We start from the raw sequence: 20,582 nt of genomic DNA, 5'->3' as shown, positions 1-20,582 counted from the left end.
AAGCACAAGATCCCCTCGAAGAGATCAATCTGGGAGATGGGATCACAAAAAGACCAACCCATATAAGCACTAAGGTAGGGTCATAAATGAGGGAGGAATTGGTTGAAGTATTGATTGAATACATGGACTATTTTTCTTCGGGTTATAACTAAATGTAGGGTTTGAACAGAAGCGTGGTGGAGCATCGACTGCCTATCCAACCTGGGAAAAATCCAGTGAAGTAACACCCTCGATGATTTGCTCCAGATGTCACCTCGTAACTTAAGCATGATATCGAAAGACTCCTCAAAAGTCGTTTCATCACAACTGCGAGGTACGTCGAAATGGTTGGCCAATATAGTGCTCGTCATCAAGAAAAATGGAACTCTTAGAATCTGTATAGATTTTAGAGATCTGAATAACGCCACACCGAAGGATGAATACTCGATGCCAGTGGCAGAAATGCTGGTCGATTTGGCCGCATGTTTTGAATACCTGAGCATGCTTGATGGTTACTCTGGTTACAATCAAATTCTTATAGCTGAAAAGGATGTCCCCAAGACAATGTTTCGATGCCCTAGATCCATAGGGACGTACGAATGGGTCGTGATTCCGTTTGGTTTAAAAAATACAGGAGCAACCTATCAAAGGGCTATGAATGCCATGTTTCATGACTTCATTGAAAAAATTATGCAGGTGTATATTGACGAAATCGTGATAAAATCGTCATCACAAGGAGTTCACCTGGAACACCTTCGACGTTCATTTGATAAAATAAGGAAATATGGATTGAAAATGAATCCATTGAAGTGTGCTTTTGGTGTGCACGCAGGAGACTTCCTGGGGTTTGTGGTACACAAACGAGGCATCGAGATCAATCAAAACAAAATAAAAGTGATCTTAGACCTCAAAGGCCCATCGACAAAGAAGCAGCTCCAGTCTTTATTGGGGAAAATCAACTTCTTAAGAAGGTTCATATCGAATCTAAGTGGTAAAACAAAGGTGTTTTTGCCACTACTCAAAATTAACAAGGAAAGTGATTTTTACTAGGGCCTAGAGCAACAAGAGGCTTTCGACACAATCAAGGAGTACCTTACCAAGCCTCTTATTTTGTTACCTCCTAGTAGGAAGAAAAATATGAGTTTATATATTGCTAATCGGATACCACTATAGGAAGTATGTTAGCCCAAGAGGATATTAGTGGTTTCGAAAGACCCATATATTACCTCAGTAGAATGTTAATAGTTGTTGAAACTAGGTACATTCTCATAGAGAAATTATGATGTGCTTGTACTTTGCTTGTATGAATTTAAAGCAATATATAAAACCAGTTGATGTTTATGTTTCGTCTCATTACGATATTATTAAAAATATGTTGTCCAAACCTATTTTGCATAGCCTAATTAGTAAATGGGAACTAGCTTTAACAGAGTTTTCTTTGACATTTAAACCTTTAAAGGCCATGAAAGGCCAGATTGTGGCAGATTTTAAAATGAATCATGCCATGGTCAAATCATCTCTACATATGATTGACACAAAACCATGGCGTTTATATTTTGATGCATCGAGCCACAAGGACGGAACAGGAGTCGAGGTATTAATATTATCCCCATAGGACGGCCCGATGAGATTTAAGTGCAAGATCAGCAAAAATTGTTCCCACAATGAAGCTGAGTACGAGGCCCTAATACTTGGTCTTCGACTTTTGAAAGGGTTGGGAGTCTGATGAAACGAATTAAAGGGAGACTCAGAATTGGTAATCAAGAAAGTCACACGCGAGTACAAGTGCATCAAGGTAAATTTATTGAAGTGCTTTGTGACGGCAACACGACTGTTGGAACAATTTGAGGTTGCGGACATAAAACATGTACCGAGAAACGAAAACCAATAAGCCAACGAGTTGTCCTAGATTGCTTCCGAGTATAAGATGTCTAAGTTGGAATTCCAAGATATGATTGAAGTTCGAGAAAAGATGGTGTCAGACGCACCACCTCTAATGAAAGATATCCTCGACAGGAACGATAATCGTGATGAAGGGGTCGACAAAGAATGTCATGAAGCCTGTGGATTCAAGATGTCCGGGGGATATGGAGTTTTCACTGTCAACAGTTAATCACCATCAGACTTGAGGAAACCAATTATGGAATATTTAGAGAATCCAGTTGGAGGCACTTATAGGAAAATCAAATACAGAGCTTTGAGCTATGTGTTGTTATGAAATGAATTGCTGAAGAAAACACTAGAAGGGGTATTACTTAAATGTATGGGAGATACTTAAGCATATTTCTCCATATATGAGGTGCATAGTGGAACCTGTGGCACGCACCAGGCAGGCCATAAGATGAAGTGATTGTTGTTTCGACAGGAAGTTCATTGGCCTAGTATGTTGAAAGATTGCATCAAGTTCGCCAAGGGATGCCAAGATGCCAGAGGCATGTAGCTGTTCAACATATGCCAGCGAGTGAGTTGCATGAGATCATCAAGCCATGGCCTTTTAGGGGGTGGGCATTCGACGTCATTGAAAAAATTTGACCCGCCTCGTCGAAGAAACAGAAGTTCATCCTGGTTGGGATAGATTACTTCACTAAGTGGATCAAAGTCGTCCCTCTGGTGAAGGTGGACCAGGAGACGGTGATTGAATTCATCCAAAAACATATTGTATATATATTCTGCATCCCAGAGACCATTACCAAATATCAAAGGTCGGTGTTTGTGGGATAAAGGATGCAAGATTTCGCTGGCAAAACAGGTTTCAGGTTGGTTACCTCTACGCATTACTACGCACAAGCAAATGGCCTATTCGAAGCGGCCAACAAAGTGATAATAATTTTAATTAAAAAACATGTTTCCAAAAAAAAATTGGCATAAGACTTTGGACCAGATCTTATGGGCCTGTCGAACGTCCCCAAAGGAAGCAACAAATTTGACATCTTTTCGACTAACACTTGGGCACGATGCCATATTGCCATTGGAGATCTGTTTACAATCCGTCAGAGTACAACGCCAGAATGACCTCCAGTCGGAACAATGTTGGGAAAGATTGGTTGTGGTGGAAATACTGGCATAGGAGAAAGAACACGTAGCCAGAGTATACAACAGGAAGGTAAGGGCAAAAACCTTTACGGCTGATAAATATGTTTGGAAAGTAATCTTACCTATGGATCGTCGAGATCGAACTCTGGGTAAATGGTCTCCAAACTGGGAGGGATCATTTCAAGTGATCCGAACATTTGCCAACAATGCTTATGAGATGAAAGAACTTGGTATGGATCAAAAGGTCTTGAGAGTAAACGGGAAATATTTAAAGAAATATAAACCTATGCTACAAGAGATAAAAAATGTAACAAATTTATTGATTCTTTAAAGTTGCCCTAAAGGCATTACAAAACATGGTCAACAGACCTTACAGGAGAAATAAAAACAAGAAAAAGAATCAAACAGGGAATCTAGACTTGAAGTCCTCAAAAGAGGTTATCTCATGAATAATCCTATTGTCTAGAGAAACCTTCTTTCCACGCAAGTATTTTATGTCGGCCTCAATCTTGAGGTCTCTTTCCCCATGGGATATCCCCTTCAGAACCTCACAATTGATAGTTTCTTGCACTGGAATTCCCTTATCTCCAAGGAAGCTTTTTGTGCTTCCACATCAGCAATCTTTCTATTGAGTTCAACTATCTGGGCTTGATAGTTGAAGATTTTCTAGTCGAAGGCTTGTCGCTGACGAAGGCATTCCTCCTTTTTGTTTTCAAATTCGTTGAGCTTTTGTTCACATGCCTCACTAGAGTCCCATTCAAGCTTTGCCTATTTAAGTTTCGTCTTGATATGAAGGTTAGCATTTTGTCGAAGGTTAAGGTCCTTGACAAATTGGATAAAGGCCTTAAACTCGACGAAATACTTGACCATTGAGGCTGGAAGATCATGAAGGGCAAGTGAGCCGAGGAACTTAAAAATGTGACGTGCAAGCTCTTCTTCTATTTCAAGAGCACTTAGAATGTCACTCTAGAAAAGTGATGCGTTTAGTTGCTAAAGGATGAAAACAACCTCAACATTTATCTCTAAGGGAGGAACAACGGTCGGAGATAGGAGTGGCGCATCAGTTGATAGATGGAGGATTTGTTGTAGCTTCCGAAGGGCCTCAGCAGGGTTCTTTTGTTTGATAATCCTGATTTCTCTCGAATTTAAAACACCGGTCGACTCACTTTTGTCAACAACGTTCGACGGATTGAGAGTTGGTGAAGAAACAGGACTTTAGGGAACCACTGGTGAGGCACTTTAAAACTCAGCTTGCCGCTGCGGACTCAGGACAACGTCGGCAGAAGGATGGTCGGTCTTATCTTTGACCACAGTTTCAACCTCAATTAGAGAGCCCACAGGTCCTTGAAAGATGTAAGTATTAGATCACATGACGAAGAGAAACCCATAGTCGGTGGAGATAAAGGTGGATGAATACCTGAAGATCCATAGGAGGTGGAGAAGAGGTGGGAGTCCTCTCTGAATCATGAGGAGTGAAAGATTCCTCGATATCATCTTGGATTGTCGGGGTCGGATCCGATGGAGTCTTCTTGGCCTGAGCTTTTTTCCGTTGCATAGGAGTATGGGGCATTTTGGGCGGTGCCTTCGACATGGAACAAATGTGCGAGTGCACACTCCCATCAGACTCCTCATTTTCCGCTACAAGTACTTCTTCAGGTACCTAAATCTTAAGATGGGTGAAAAGGTAATGGAAATTGATAAACTAAAAAACATTTTCATGATGTTGATATGTGATACCTATGAAGTGGGGGTCGAATGAGCCTTTTGCTTCTTCGAGGGCTTGGCTAGAGTCGACTCAGTAGAGGAGATGACCCTCTTTCGACCCTGATAACAGAAACTGTTAGCATTGTACATCCCCAAGAAAAGAGGAAATAAAATCACTGACATATACATTTTTGGGGGCTTCGTCGACTTGAGAAGTTTGGATTTTTCGGTCGGGAGCCTTAACGGATGGAGGCGGAGGCAGTATATCACTGACGAGGGTGGAGAGAGCGTCAACCATGTTCTGGAGAAATTGGTCACTTAGGAAAGAATGACTCTGGTAGGAATTCCACCATTGGTCGAAGTCAATTGTTGTCAAAAAAGATTGTTGGAATTTGAACATCGGAAGTTCATAACAGTGAGTGGATTTACAGAAGCGGAGACAGGCTTTGTCGTCATTAGCAGTTAATGATCGACCGGACCATACAATATCAGTTTCATGCAATACCAGAGGATTCAGAACCATCTGACTTAACCCAAACTAGCAAGCCACCAGATTTAGTTGATAGCTCATGAAACCGAACCCCTTTGACCCTAGCTCAGTTATGTAGGACAATAAGGTAGGAGTCAAAAAAGCTCTCCATATTGCATTCGATTGGGCTGCAATCTATGGAGAGCCACCTGAAAAAGGATCTTTAAACCATTTAGGGCCGAAGGTTCGGTCAGCAAATGGCGCCATACCAGGATCAAAATTACTCGCTTCGATGAACATATTTAAGTCCTTTATGAAGAGATGTATGTTAGGAGTCTCTTGGGAGTTCGTCAAATCCAACCTAGCTCCTTCGATCGGTTGATCTTCAATTAGCCTCACGATACGGTCCGACACGGGTTATCCCAGCTGATACTCAAAAGTAGCATTTAACCAATGTTGTAAAAGCCATAAAGGACCCGAGATTCAAGGCCTTGGGAGTGTTGGAGATAAATTCCAGTTTCAGGGTTGCTAGCCCCAGAGTTTGATATAACGAGGCTAGCAGCAGTTTACCTAAAGACACCTGTCGACCCTCATGAAGCTGGATCGCGATGGCAATATAGCTTTTTGCTATCTACAAAGAACCAAGACATGATACATAGTATGAAAGCCATAAAGTAAGGAAGGCTATATGTTCTTCATCAGACACTTTGACAGAGTCCTTGTTGTAGTGATCTTCGATGTCATTCTGAAGACTGGCCCGACTAAACGAGAAGGTACTCTCCATCGAAAAGGTGGGGTCGAGGACTTCCCCCAACAGCGAAAGATCGGTGATTTCTGCCATATCAAAGAGTGTGGGTGTTAACATCCCACAGGTCAATTGAAAAGTGTTGGTAGAACCTTCCCAAAAATATAGAGACGCTAGTAACATACAGGGATTTACACGATGAGCATACCTCGATATTTGAATAAGGTCGTAGATCCCTGCACTCCTTCATTGGTCTTAGCGTTTTCGTTGGACTTTGTTAAGCCAGGCCAGGTACTCTTTGTTTCTAGGAATAAGCATGGACCTAAAGACCCTGGATTTAGCCTCCATGAATCTGACGTCCAGTACGATGGATTTGTCGAAGGGAAGAGGAGCAACGGGTTTGTATCTAGGGAAAAAGGTTGCAATAGCCTTCGGTGAATATTTCTGATCCGAAAGAGGTTCATGGAAACTAACAGTTTCCTATCAACCACGAAGGGAATTAACATCTGGTGTTGCCAGTTCTTCACCACCGTTTCATCAGAAGACGTGGGTTGAGGAATACGGTTCATACCCTCTTTTATAGTGAGTTTGAAAGCAATGGGGTTGTTTTCGGTAGCGTAGGTAGTAAGTTCTTTGACATGGGAAGAAAAAGTCATTTTGAGATGAAGCAAATGGGTTGAGTTTGAAGATTATGGGTGATAGATTGTACTGCAGAGGTTGTTTGAAGATATGAGCAAGAAATATGTATGGTTATGGAAGTAGAAAAACGTTTGAGGGGGAAGAAAGAACTATTTATAGGTTGCCAAGGTGAACAGTTGAGCACTGAGTGAGTGACAAATGGCTAGCGAGGAAGTGGTGAAAGAGTAAGTGGATTCAGTTGATTTCCGAAGACCTAGGGATAGACGTCAATGATGGTGAAGTGTCTGGGGAACCGCACAGCAGAACAATCATCATCACTTGCTCGGCCATAATTAGTGATAAGACGGCTAGCCGAAATTTAGGCAAATCAAAAGGCAAGTTCCTCGATAGACGAGCTCATGTCGAAACCAGCCTTTTCAGGGGGAAATTTGTTAGATGACAAATATCGCCCAAAGAAGATAAGTCCATTCGATTAGGAAACATGTCATAACATCATCCACAGGAAGCTAGACAATTCATGGGTCGACACTTAGAGTCCCGGTCGAAGTCGAAGGGTCCAAATGGCAAGAGCGGTCGCGGGCGGCCAAAGAACGTGGGAAATTATCTACTTACATGGGAGAGGTGGGCCGACACGTGTCATCTCATGATGGGTTCTTAACCCACCCACCCCACCCCCCCCACCCCCGAAGGTTACCTTTTATTAGTATTTAAGCAAGTGTTAGGAATCATTTTAAACGGGACATTTTTAGCATTTACAGTAGGAAGTACACTTGAAGTACCAAAGCGTTTACGAGAAAAAGAGTAATCTCCCTACAAAAAATATACCTTTGCTTCCTTATACATTCGTAAGTCATTATAACTTACCACATTTCCTTTACTTCATTGTTTTACTTTCAGTACATTTTCGCTTATCATTACTTTTCACTACCCTTCTAACTCATCAAGAGTTATATTTATTTCCTTTTAATATCTCAAACGCTTCGGTCACCAAAACACCATATGCTCAAACATTAAGTCCAGGACTTTGTAGCCAGTCCTGCAAGTAACTCTCTCATAGGAAGGCTAGAGATTATTGACGAAACAACACATATGTGTTTACCTACCATGCTTGATATTGTTATGATCATGCTTCCATATCTTTGTATTGATGTCATGAATGAACATCTTCTTCATTTGCTTATCTTTGTAGATGTCATACTTGAACATCTTCTTTATCATGTGTTTACCTTTGTAGATGTCATGCTTGAACATCTTCTTCATCCTTGTTTGTCCTTGTTGATGTCATGCATGAACACATTTATTTACCATTTGTTTACATTTGATGTCATGCTTGAACATCTTCTTCATTTTCTTATCTTTGTGGATGTCATGCTTGAACAACTTTCTTTACCATTTGTTTACCATTGATATCATGCTTGAACATATTTATTTATTTTTTGGTTATCTTTGTGGATGTCAAGCTTGAACATCTTGCTTATCTTTTGTTTATCTTTTTGCCCAAATCCAAGGGAAATAACTCTTTATTGACTTAATGTCACATGTAGTAGCAATCCCTAGTTTGACTTTGTTAGAGTCATTTCCACTTTCAAATTAGATTTAAGTAAGACTTTATAACTCTTGTGAGTGTGTTTGTTAAGAAGACTTACTTATCCCTTTTGAACCTTGATCACTATTAAGTATTTTTTCACCCCTTAGTTAGGTGAACTACGGTTGCTCTTATTCCATCCTTATAAGGGTACGTAGGCACATGACCGCGAAGTTTTGGCGAGCAAACTTAATAAAAAATTTAGGTCCTTCCCAATAAAATGTTTCCAAACAATAGCAAACAAACAATAATATAACACAAATACTTTCAAAAGGTTCCTATAGGATACTATAGATACTGAGGAGGATAATACATTACCTTAGGATAACCAACCCCCAAACCTTAGAACTCTTCATATTGTTTTTACATTGCACAATTAGGTTTTTATTCGATCTTTTCCCTTTCCCTTTGATAAATTAAAGTTTGGTGGTGAACATTCAATGTTTTGTGATTTAAGTTAATACAATAGCTTGATATCTGATGCTTACTGCAACAAAAATGGAAACTTCACTGGGGACAACGTTGTAAGAGGGTTAAGCTTATTTTGATTATATTTGTGTTATTATTATTAGTTGTTTGTCTTTTTTGTTTGGATTCTTTGCTTTGGATGATCCATTGTGTGGTGAGCTAAGTCCTAACCCGGACTTGAGTATGTTACCACAAGAAATCTATAAGGCATGTTGAAGGCGTAATTAATGAAAGTTCCTTATGAATTTAAGTTTTATACCCCATCAAGGGGTGGATATATGCCTAAGATAAGCAAGAGTTGAGAAAAACATAAATAATCAGGGGATGAAACCAACAGAAGAATCATGTTTGGTCGAAAACCCATTTCGTTGACTGATATGAAGATTGGGACTTAAGGAATTTTGGGTTGTGCCAAACACATACAAGGCGGGAGAAGTTTGAAATTGAAAATGACTAGCAGTTACAAGAAGAATAGGTGCCAAAATATGGAGTAGTTTGTAGAACGTGTGGCACGACGCCTGCTATGTTTTAGGAGTTTTGGGCCTATAGGCAGTTTCTTTAGTTTAGTATAAATAGGATATCCCACGAGGGGCTCGAGGTGTTCACTTTGTACCAAAATCACTTGTAAAAAAACTTCTCATTTCCAGCGCGAGGAAGCAGGAGTTTTTTAGAGTGCTATATACGTGAATCACCACATTTATTTCAATGCAACTTCCTTATTTTTCAATTGTTCCCGTTGAACACTTTATTTTAATTTCATTTACTTTTGAGTTATCACTTTACGTTGTCGTCTACGCTGTCAACACTGATTCTATTACGATAATAGAGTTCACCAAAAGCGTGTTCGTCGTGTACGTCTTTTGAATGTTGTAGTGATGTCGGTCACAAGTCACCCATAGGCTATAGCATCACTTAACATTTCGTGTGGAAAAAACTTGCGCTTGTTCAATACTTTGTAAGGAGTCGTTCCTCACAAAGCTGATTATCTGTGGAATTGAATAAGCTGCACTGTAACACTAGCACATGTCTTAGGATCAACTGGTCGATCCTGCAAGTAACCCTTAGTTTTAAGGCTTAGGGAGGACCAGCGGTTGTTTACCAATTTCCACAAAAAACAAAATGGCACGCCCAGTGAGGCCGTGCTAGTGCAGTTACGAAATTGCATGAAACTTAGAAGTGGCAAACTATATAGTAAGCCACAGGGAACATTGAAAATGTCAAACTCCAATACAGATGAAGTGCCACAAGGGACTTTATCCACTATGGAAACAACAATCTCATAGGTTTCCACTTTGCCGCTGATGACAAGTGCAACCTCAACGATGTTGACTACGAGTGCGGTTGGAACCTCTATTCCTTTACCTCCACCGGGAGGTTCAGGATCAACGATAACGACGTTCAGACCTTATGTCCCTCGCTTTGGCACCACAGATCCTCTTTATGGAATGTTGTATTCCTTAATGCCAGGATATCAGTCGACATCAAGTGCAACCTTGTTTTCAGACAACGCTCAAAATACTAATCCCGACCTGCAAGGATCAGCGCAAGGGGGAAATGTTAGGAATAATACTCAGAACAGAACCATGCCGTTGTCGAACACTTCAATAGCGGTGTTGAGGCAGCAAATGGATGATAGTAACCATGAGTTGGTTAATATGTTAACCAATCAAATGGGTACAATTTTTAATCCAGTGATACAGGAATCTGCTGAAACAAATAGGTAGGTGGTGAATCAATTGACGCGCTTGTCTAATTTTCTGGGGGCACCGACTCGACAGATGGCACAAGTGGTTAGGCAAATCGTGCCTGTTCAGATGGAGATAGGGGCAGCAGAAGATGAGACAGTCCACGAGGGACAAATTCTTAGACCCCAAAAAAATTAAGGCGTTGAATCAGGAGTAGCAGGACGTAACCAGATGGTGTTGGTTAACTGACACCAAGATGCTGATCAAATTGTCGATCAACATCGACAAGAAGACTTAGCAGTAGAAAATAATTTGACAACTATTGTCGAAAGGATTATGGATAGAAATGGTATGGATGCCACATTGAAAAGGCCACTATATGCCTCACCGTTGGCTGAATTTATTCTCCAAACCGAGGCACCTAGGGGAGTGAAAGTGCCTAAGTACACTAAGTTTGGGGGAGAATCTGGTGAGTCGACAATAGAGCATGTTGCCAGATATCTAACAGAGTCAGGAGATTTAGCTCAGAATGAGTGTTTGAGAGTGAAAAACTTTCCTTCCTCTCTGACTAAGGCTGCCTTCACATGGTTCACTTCTTTGGCCCCAAGTTCAATTGATTCGTGGGCCAAATTAGAAAACAAGTTCCATGAACAGTTTTACGACGGACACTCCAAAATTAGCTTGGAAGAATTGTCTAGTATTAAGAGAAGGTTTGCTGAGAGTATCGACGATTATCTGAATAGATTCAGATCATTGAAGGCCAGGTGCTTTACGCAAGTACCAGAACATGAACTTGTTCAAATGGCTGCTGGGGGGTTATGTAAGACCCCAATTTTGTCCCTAAGATCCCCCATGGCATCATAACATTGCATTTGCAAAGCCTCAAGGATCATGTGCATCTTGGTTCCCTTTGTCTTTGGGTGGGACTTCTTGTGAGTGGTTTGAGATCACCAAGCATGCTTGAATTGTATATTATGGCTTTTCTTACTTTATTTACTAACCAAAAGCACAAAAATATGTCACTAACATCTTTTGTTTGTAGCTTGAGCAATCAACAAGGTCAAGAGTTTCAAGGAGATCATTGGTGCAAAGATATGATCAAGTGGAGAGGAAAGCAAGCATGGTAATGGTTCCCAAATCTCTCATCCATCAAATATGCCTCCCTAGTATCTCAATTCATCATTTTGATCCAAGCAAGTCAAAGGGTTGGAGGTTGTGTTTCTCAAGAAACCCTAATTCATCTGTGTACCACAATGCCTTGCTCATGAAGCAACCTCAGCACATGATCAAATACAATCAAGGGAAGTTATTTAATTCATAATTTCATGCATACTTGAACTTATTTGAGTGTCCTCAATCATCAATTCATCAAGATATGGGTTGTGGACTTGAGAAGTTGATCAGTCAATTCATCTGACTATTTTGAAATGTACTGAGACCTAACTTTTATGTGTTGGTCAAATGGAGATGATTCCAAAAAATATTTCTTAAGGACAATATGAACAACTTTCATTTTCATCAAAAATTGATTTGAAGCTTGGAAGATCATCTCCCATTCCAAGACATTATAGGTTATTTTGACTGAAACCCTAATTTTGGGTCAACTTCCCAAGGACACAACTCATTCATTTTTTATGATTTTGAGGTGGGATCAAATGCATTGGAAATCTTAAGATGCCTAATTCAAATGTTATGTTGAACACAATTTCAAAATCTCAAAGAAAATACATGTGATAATGAAAAACAGTATAGGTCACTTTGGACCAAATGCATTGAAAGGCAAAAAAGTCCAACTTCAAGTGCCCATAACTCTTTCATCAAAAATCCAAATGATGCAAAATTTAAGTCCATTTTGATTTTCTTGAGAAGATTTACAACTTTTTTGTTGAAGGTTTTTCTATTTGAGGTTTGCATCATTGAAATAGAGGGGCTTGAACATTGCCCAAATTTAGAAACTTTGCCTTTATATGTTTTGCACCTTGCACTTTAAACTCAAATTTCACCAATTTCCACTCTTCAAATGGATTTTTGCCCAACATAACAATTGTTCCTTACATCAAAACCTTTCCAACCATTACTCACATGATCATGTTTGGATTTGGCAAATGGTATTTTCGAAGAGGAGAACTTTTAGGCATGATTATGCATAACATGATGGAACTCATTATACAAGCTTGTGCATTGCCAATTCCACGACCATTTCAGTTCAATTATGCTTCAGAGTGCATTTGGTATTAAATTTGGGCCTTTTGAATGATCATGCAAGCCCATGCAATGAATATCCAATTCCATGCACACGGATTGAATCACACTCACCTTGCCTTTCCTTTTATAAATAGAGGCATCATTCCATTCAAATATCATCCCTGAATCAACCTGAAATGCTGTTGAACTGAAAACCTAACCTCTCGCCAAAGAAGCTATTTCACTTTTCTTCAAATTTTTCAGATCTAAAATTCAACTACATCTGGTTGAATCTTTGGATCCAAAGCTTCTAGACCTTCATCCTTTAGTCCATTGCACTTCTGTTTTGCCAAAGGAAGCAAGGAAGCAAGCTAAAAAATCCAGAATCCAAGGTTGTTCTTCAATTGGTATTTTCTTCGAAACTCATCAACTATTGATCTATTTGCTTGGATTTTGTGTTGGCTGAAGTCCTCTCAATAGAGGCATCATTATTGTGCATTTAATTTTTGAAATCCATCAAGTTCTCATGAACATCACAAAATTTCCATCTCTGATTTCTCTCAATATAGAGATCTAGAGTGGAATTGAGTGGTACAGGGATGATGTACATCATCCCAGCTTTCCAATGATGTATGGATCGTGTATTTTTGTTAAGCTTTTGAAACCTGCAAATCTGGCCGGAATTATGAAGCTCACCGGAGAAGACGGTGGTTTCCACCACCGTCCCCACGTGGCTGAATTCTTAGCCCTTAGATGCTTTGACTCCGATCTAATCTGGTTCATGAATTGTTATGACTTTCATTAATGCAGCGTGTGTTTCCTTTGACCAATGCCTACCATACGCGCGCGCTTATCCGCCATCTGATCATCCACGTCATTTAATGAACCTTGATCAGACGTGCCATATTTTTTCCAATTTCTAATTTTTCATTCTATTTTCTTTTATTTCATTTTATTTCAAAAAATCATATCTCTTTTATTATTGGTCCAAAAAATATGGGACCAATTGCACTCTTCTTCAAATAATTTCTAGTTTCTAATTTTGATTTTTAATATTTTTTATTTTGACATTTGATATTTTTTATGAATTTTCTCTTTTCTGGTTATTTTTAATTCATTTTAAATAGTTTTTGATATTCAAAAAATACAAAAATATTTTCCTAACCTATTTGAATGATGATGAATCTATGAAAAATATTCTCATCAATTTATTAATTGATTTGAGATTTATTTGAGATTTTAGTTCAATTAGGTTATTTTTATTCATTTTTAATTGATTAAAAATAGTTTCTGACTTTTAAAAATGCTGAAATTTTTTGTCAAACTTTGTTTGACCTTGTTGAACTTAGGATAAATCAATTGGACTTTTCAAAGTTGATTTGAAGTGATTTTGAAGTTTGACCTTTCTTTAATATTTTAATTCAAGTTTATTTTAAATATTAAAAATGCCAAAAAATATTTTGCTTATTGTTTGACTTCCAATCTTCATCTCATTTCTGATTTCTCATTGTTTGACTTTGACTTTCAATGTCATTTGGTCAACACACATGGATTGGTACACTTTATTTCACCTTATGCACTTTATTCTTTCTTTTTCCTTTTCCATTATTCATCTCTTTCTTCTTCTTCTTTCTTTTTCTTTTTGATCAATGAGTTGAAGGTTGATAAGTTAGCATTGATTAAGGAGACTTAACCTTCCTTGATTCAAATCTAATTCATCTTGATCAATTGATCAAGTGAATGGCTTTGCATTAAGGATAGGTTGTTTCCTAAATTATGCAAAAGGCTTAAACCAATACAAGATCAATTCTCTTCTTCTTTTTGGCATGGCAAGTTGTTGGAACTTGGTTCACTAATCAAGACTTCTAACTTGTGTTGTTGCCTACATTATTATTGACCGGCCTCAGATAGTTGTGACTTCTACATAAGTCCAATTACGATTGCTTAACATAGCGCTAAATTTTTCCTTATGGCACACTAACTATTAACCACTAACTATTAACATTTACTTTTTGCACTTTACATTTATGCAATTTATCATTCTTGTACATATGATTCATTTGCTTTTTCCTTTGCTCATTGGAGCACATGTTTATGTTAATGCCCTTTGCCTTTTGCCCACTTGGGTATATAATTGTGTATATATCTTTTGTGCTTGTGTTTGTCTGTTTGTTGTGAACCCAAATGCAAAGAATTGGATAAAATGGACTTAGATTTTAGGACCTTACCCAAGCACAAATGGAGTTTGAAGAGCAACTAGGCCTCATGCCTTTAGAGTGCTTAAATGTCAAAGAGCAACTAGGCCTCATGCCTTTAGAGTGCTTAAATGTCAAAGAGCAACTAGGCCTCATGCCTTTAGAATGCTTAAAGCTTAAGGATGAACATTGAAAGGACCATATTCTAAACTCCTTCTTGTCCATTCTTTGATTGTTAATAGAACCTTTTGATGTGTGTGTTTTCTTGTGCTAGGGATTCCAACTTGAGCCTAATTGAGGAACCATTACCATGAGCTTCTAAGAGAGAGAGATCCAAGATACATTGAAGAGTCTTTCCAAGAGTTCTTTTGACTATTGATTGTTTGAGTTATTGCTTGTGATTGCTTATTCTAAAGGATGGGAGCTACTTGGATCATCAATATGATCTCAAGAGAGGAACTCCTTGTGTGGTTTTGTTCTCTTCTCCCTCACCTCTTGTATGCTTAGGACTTTAGCCCTTCTTCTTCTTCTCTCCACTCTAACCCAAGCCAAAACTTTTTGTGCAAACATTTAACACTTGTTTTCAACATTAGAAACCTAAGCCTTATTCTTTTGATTTTCAAACTTTCTTTTCATAATACTTATTTTGAATTGAACCTTTTAATCCACTTTGACCATATTTTGTAAATACTTTTCATTGGTAAGTACAACCCATTCAAATACTTTTGTGGTTTCAAAGGCCACTTTCTAATCAAAACTTTTTCATAACCTTTAGCTATTAGGTTTGAGTTATCTTTGTGGTAGATGTAATACTCACCTATATCCTTAGTGATGGACAATGAGTCTTCCATGCTTATTATGGGGTTAACCCCTCACTAGCATGTTGAAGATATCCTCACATGGTGGATTTGTGGTTTTAGGTTGAGTTTTCTCCCTTGGATAATGTCGCAACACGAAAAACAACCGGCGGAAAAAATACACAGAGCCGCTACCGTGCGTTATTTATCCCAAAGGAGGGAAAGGAAACGCTAGAAGTAAACCTGAAAAGGGGAAAGGAACGGTCTTACAACCAGAGATGCAGGGCACGAGAGTCGGTTACGCAAGGGGAAGGTATTAGCACCCCTCACGTCCGCCGTACTCGACGGGATCCACGCTCAAAAGAATAGGATAAGGTTGCTGATAAACTGCTCAAAGAATGCACATACTGGAATAATAAAATAGGTGAAAGAAAACGGAGGAAACGGACTAGGCAGGATGTCGCATCCTGAGCCTACGTAGTTTGTCAGAAACAAACATCAAAGTCGACGTAGTTCGGGGAAATGGGGAATAGGCTCGCTAGGACATCGCATCCTATGCCTATGTATCTCATCTGGAATGAAAATCAGAGTCGTCGTAGTTCGGCTAACGCACGCCGAAACAAAACACAACACAGAGACGCTGAGACGTCAAAAGAAACTCAACAAGGAAACAGAATTCCAATAGCTAGACTTATATCCGACTCCAAACAAAAGCAAACAAGGAAACAGAATGCCAATAGATGGGCTTACATCCGACTCCAAACAAACAAACAAACAATCGCTAACCAGCGAACACCAAAGCAAAAGGTTCACCGATTGACAAACTAAAAGGGAGTCTGGAACTCGAGCCTAATAGATGTCAAGCAAAACACACACACAAAAAAGAAAAGGGTCCCGGAGAGATCTCGCTCGACCTCCTTCCTACGTATCTCATCTAGTATGAGAATCAGGGCGATGTAGTTCCCCTTAACAGGGGAGAAACTCTCCTAACCAGAGACCAAGGGAATAACGAACTAAAAGGGAGACTGACTCAAGCCTGACAGTCGTCATGCAAACAATAACCCTAGGTTAAGGTCTCTAATAAGAGTTTGACTCACATAGGAAGTGAGTCAACTCAAGTCTATCTCTACGTACGTTCAACTTCCTCGAAAGTTGATCATACGACTCCTACAGAAAAGGAGATAAGAAGCAGAAAGCAGATAAACATATCAAAAGCAATCATCACACTCTATATACAAACAAGAGGCTCAGACAAATGGTCGGGCTTTAGTCAAGGGGTCATATCAACCTCGACAAATAAGCCAAAACTGTAGGGGTGTGCTGAAGCTCTTAACCACTAACATTGAGAGTTAGGGTGAAGCTGATGAAAGGTAATGAGGATGAGAACTCATGCTCTTAACCCTGGCCTGGGCGAGCTCCAATCAATGAAAGCGTGGAGGTCCAGAATGAGGGACCCTATTCCACTTGACTGACTCTATACAAGATCTTGGGTTAGGTTCAAGAGCATCAGCACGTAGTGCGAGCATAATGAATGACTCAACGATTAACAGGGGATTGATTGCTAATCCTTTCTATCTGTCAATTGCCTCTTCACTTAGGAGGACTTAACAAGTAACATGCCTCAACAAGGAGGTCTTTGGCACAAATATAAACAAACACAGACATTGCCTCTTAAGGAGGACTTCAGCCAAACGCCTGCCAAAAAAGCGACAGGGCTTCCAAACTACATGGAGTGAGAAGGCTAAACTACCTCAGTGGTGTACCAACCACACTCCAAAGTAAAAGCTCAAGCAAGAGCTAAAAGTGGCTAATGTACCTGTACAAAAGCTAAGCAGTCAGTATTGTATTCAGAGAAACAAATAGACAACAACAGGGCTTTTCCAATATGTACACAGTGCAAGTCATAAATGCAATCACTCAAGTGAGTTAATCACACCAATGGACCTAAAACACAATAAGAGTTAGTAAACAAAGCAACTTGCGTCTCAAATAATGAGCAAACCAACCATTAGTGCTAAATACCTGAAACACAAACACAATTGGTGAGTACAAACCACTAGTACAAAGACTAGGGTCAAAGGAAAGTCAAATGACAAAAACAGAAGTCAAAACTTCACATGAATCACATTTAATCAAACAAGAAAGAGTCCTCAAAAGGACCAAAGCCAAATCAAAAGGCAAAGCCATCAATTAATCAAGATAAGGCAAAGGCAAACAATGTGATCAAAATTGGACATCAAACATAGAAAATCCACATTAAAATAGAAATGTATCCAATGATCATGAAAAATTTTATACAGGCTGCCCATGTTAAGAATGAACATCTTACAAAAACTCAACTCCATAAGAGATCAAATGGCATATGAATGAAAATGTGCAAATGCAACATAAGAATTGTGACACAAATTGTCACACTACACGCTCATGTATCCAAAACAGTGGTAGAACATGATAAAAATGCCAAACTAATTCTCAAAAATCAAGTCACATGTTAGGATTAAGCATGTCAAATTTCAAGTCAAATGGACAAACCATGAGCATTTCACAAATCAATTATCACAACATGTCATTTTGGCATCATGTTCAAACAACAATTCCCAATTAAAAATCCAGAAGCACAAAAATCATGAGATAAATATCAAAAAATAATAGACATCAACACAAGCATGTGGAAAAAAGTTTGGATTAAATTGGATATTTCTACTATTTTTTATGATTTTCCAAAGTTGTTGGAATATATTGAAATAATATGAGAAATGTGGAGGGAAATAAAGTTGAATGCAAATTTAAAAAAATGCTGGAAACAAGTATTGAACCCATGCCATGTAAGTCAAATGAAGCGCTAGAAATAATATTCAGAAACATCACAACCAGGAATCGAACTCAGGAAGCCAAGGCAAAAGCAGCGCTGGAAATTAAATCACAAACAACGCAAGGTGGGAATCGAACAGAGGTATACATGGTAAAAGCAAGCGCTGGAAAATAATATCACAAATGAACAAATGCCATGCCAAGGATTCGAACCCAGGCCTATGAGGTTGCAAGCGCGTTTAGAAGCAAAACGATGCGTACCACTAATTGAAGTGGCGCCTAGTCATCAGGTCAAGGCACGCGTGGACAAGGTCAAAATAGCGCAGGCCAATGGAATTGCCAACAGGCGCATGCGTGGCGCCTGCAGGGATCAAAACCCTAGCACTAATTGCAGACGGGGGAGGGAGGTTTTTTCCACCGTCTTCTCCGGCCAGCCAGGCGGAGAAGACACAATTTTTTTTCCAGAATTCATCAATAGGCATATGGTTCGAACCGTCTCGTCATGAGGATCACAAATATCATGTTATCTAAACCTAATTCATCATGGATCAAGCAAATCGAAGGAAAACATCTCATACATTCAAAACTTCAAATCAACATATCACGCTCAATACTTCACCAAATCAAGATCTATTTACATCAGAATTCTCAGCACATCATGATCTACATGTTTATGTTCATGGATTGGAAAATAGTGAGATTCGAATTTCCACATACTTGAAGTGCAGTGAGTTGAAATTGTGTGTTCAAGGCCTCAAATCTTCCCGATCTTCTCCTCCAACCTTGATATGAAGTTTGATGCACGAATCGACACTTGAATCCACCTGAATGAAGCTCAATTTTCAAGATCCATCTTCATGTCCAAGTTTTGTGTATGCACGAATCTGCACCAAATTCTCCAATCCAATGCTTGATTCCTACTCAATAATGCTCAATGAACCAGATTATGCAAGAAAAATCATGAGTTATGTGAAGAAATTTCAAGTTTGAAGTGAGAGAGTTTTAAGAGGGAAAGATGAATTCTAGATCTAGAATTGTCATTATGGCAAATTCTATTATGATTTAGCTTATATACTCTGTGTTAATCACCATGCTAATCACAATTAGGCTTGGTTAAATGAGATTAAGGAAATGAGAGGTGTGATGCAAAATACACAAGTGTGCTTAGCATGGCCTTCCCATACGTGAACAGTACCATCCAAGCATCCAAATCCACTTAAAATCATCTAATAAACACAATGGAAGTGGTATTTTGTTGGTAGCATCAACCAATTTTGAATTATCACTTTTCCCTCCAAAATGTACATGAATGAACAAGTTATCACATGAGCTTTTTCCATGCAAGGCAATGGTTGATTTGAAAAGTATTGGTCATGACAAGCATTTTGCAAAAAGAGTGGACCAATTTGGAGTTTTGGATCAAAAGTTATACCAAGTTGAACTTCCATGTACACTTTGTGATCATTTGGCCATAACTTCTCAACCATTCATCAGATGGACATGATATAGGACTTTTTGAAAATAGGAGAGAAAGATCTTCAACTTTCATGTTCACCAAAAATCCATTTTAAGCATCTTTGATGTTGAAAAGTCAAGTCGAATATGAACCAAAAACATGCCGTTTTTGGAAACTTGAAATTACAGGTCATTTTCCATTTTTGGAAACTTTTGCCATGACCTCAAAATCTTCAGGATAGATGTTTGGAATGACAAATGGACCTCTTTTGAACATGATGGAAGTGTTGAAACTCATTTCCCCACCTCATAGCCATCAGTTGACTGCACAGTTGACTTTCTGGTGGTCCACAGATGACCTTAACATGCCCTAATCAGCTTGAACCTCCACCATTTGAGGAATTTTCTCAGAAATAAAACCCTAGCTCATATGAGCTCTTCAACATAACCATGTGATCTCCACCTCAATAGAATGCCTCATCTCCTTGAGAAACCCTGGTTGGAAGAAAGTCATTGATCAGGGTTGACCAGAGGTCAGAACCCTAATCCAAAGGACCTTGAGAATAAACAGTGAGATCCTTGATAATGATAGCACCATGATGATGGTAGCATATCCTTGAAAAAAAGATAATACTCAAGACCTTTGAAGGATCAGGAAACCCTAAATGAAGTACAAACCCCCAGATGGTTGATCACCAATTCACAGAAACCCTCAGGCTTGAATCATACAACTTCTCCATCTCTGAAAAAGACTTTGGAGGATGACTTTTTTTTCTTCAGATGATATGCAAAAATGCAATGCCTAATGTCCTAAAATGAAATGCAATGTTAAA

This window comes from Lathyrus oleraceus, chromosome 2 (genome assembly GCF_024323335.1).
Source record: "Lathyrus oleraceus cultivar Zhongwan6 chromosome 2, CAAS_Psat_ZW6_1.0, whole genome shotgun sequence".
NCBI classification, from domain to species: Eukaryota; Viridiplantae; Streptophyta; class Magnoliopsida; order Fabales; family Fabaceae; genus Lathyrus; species Lathyrus oleraceus.
This window is presented reverse-complemented; position numbering follows the sequence as displayed.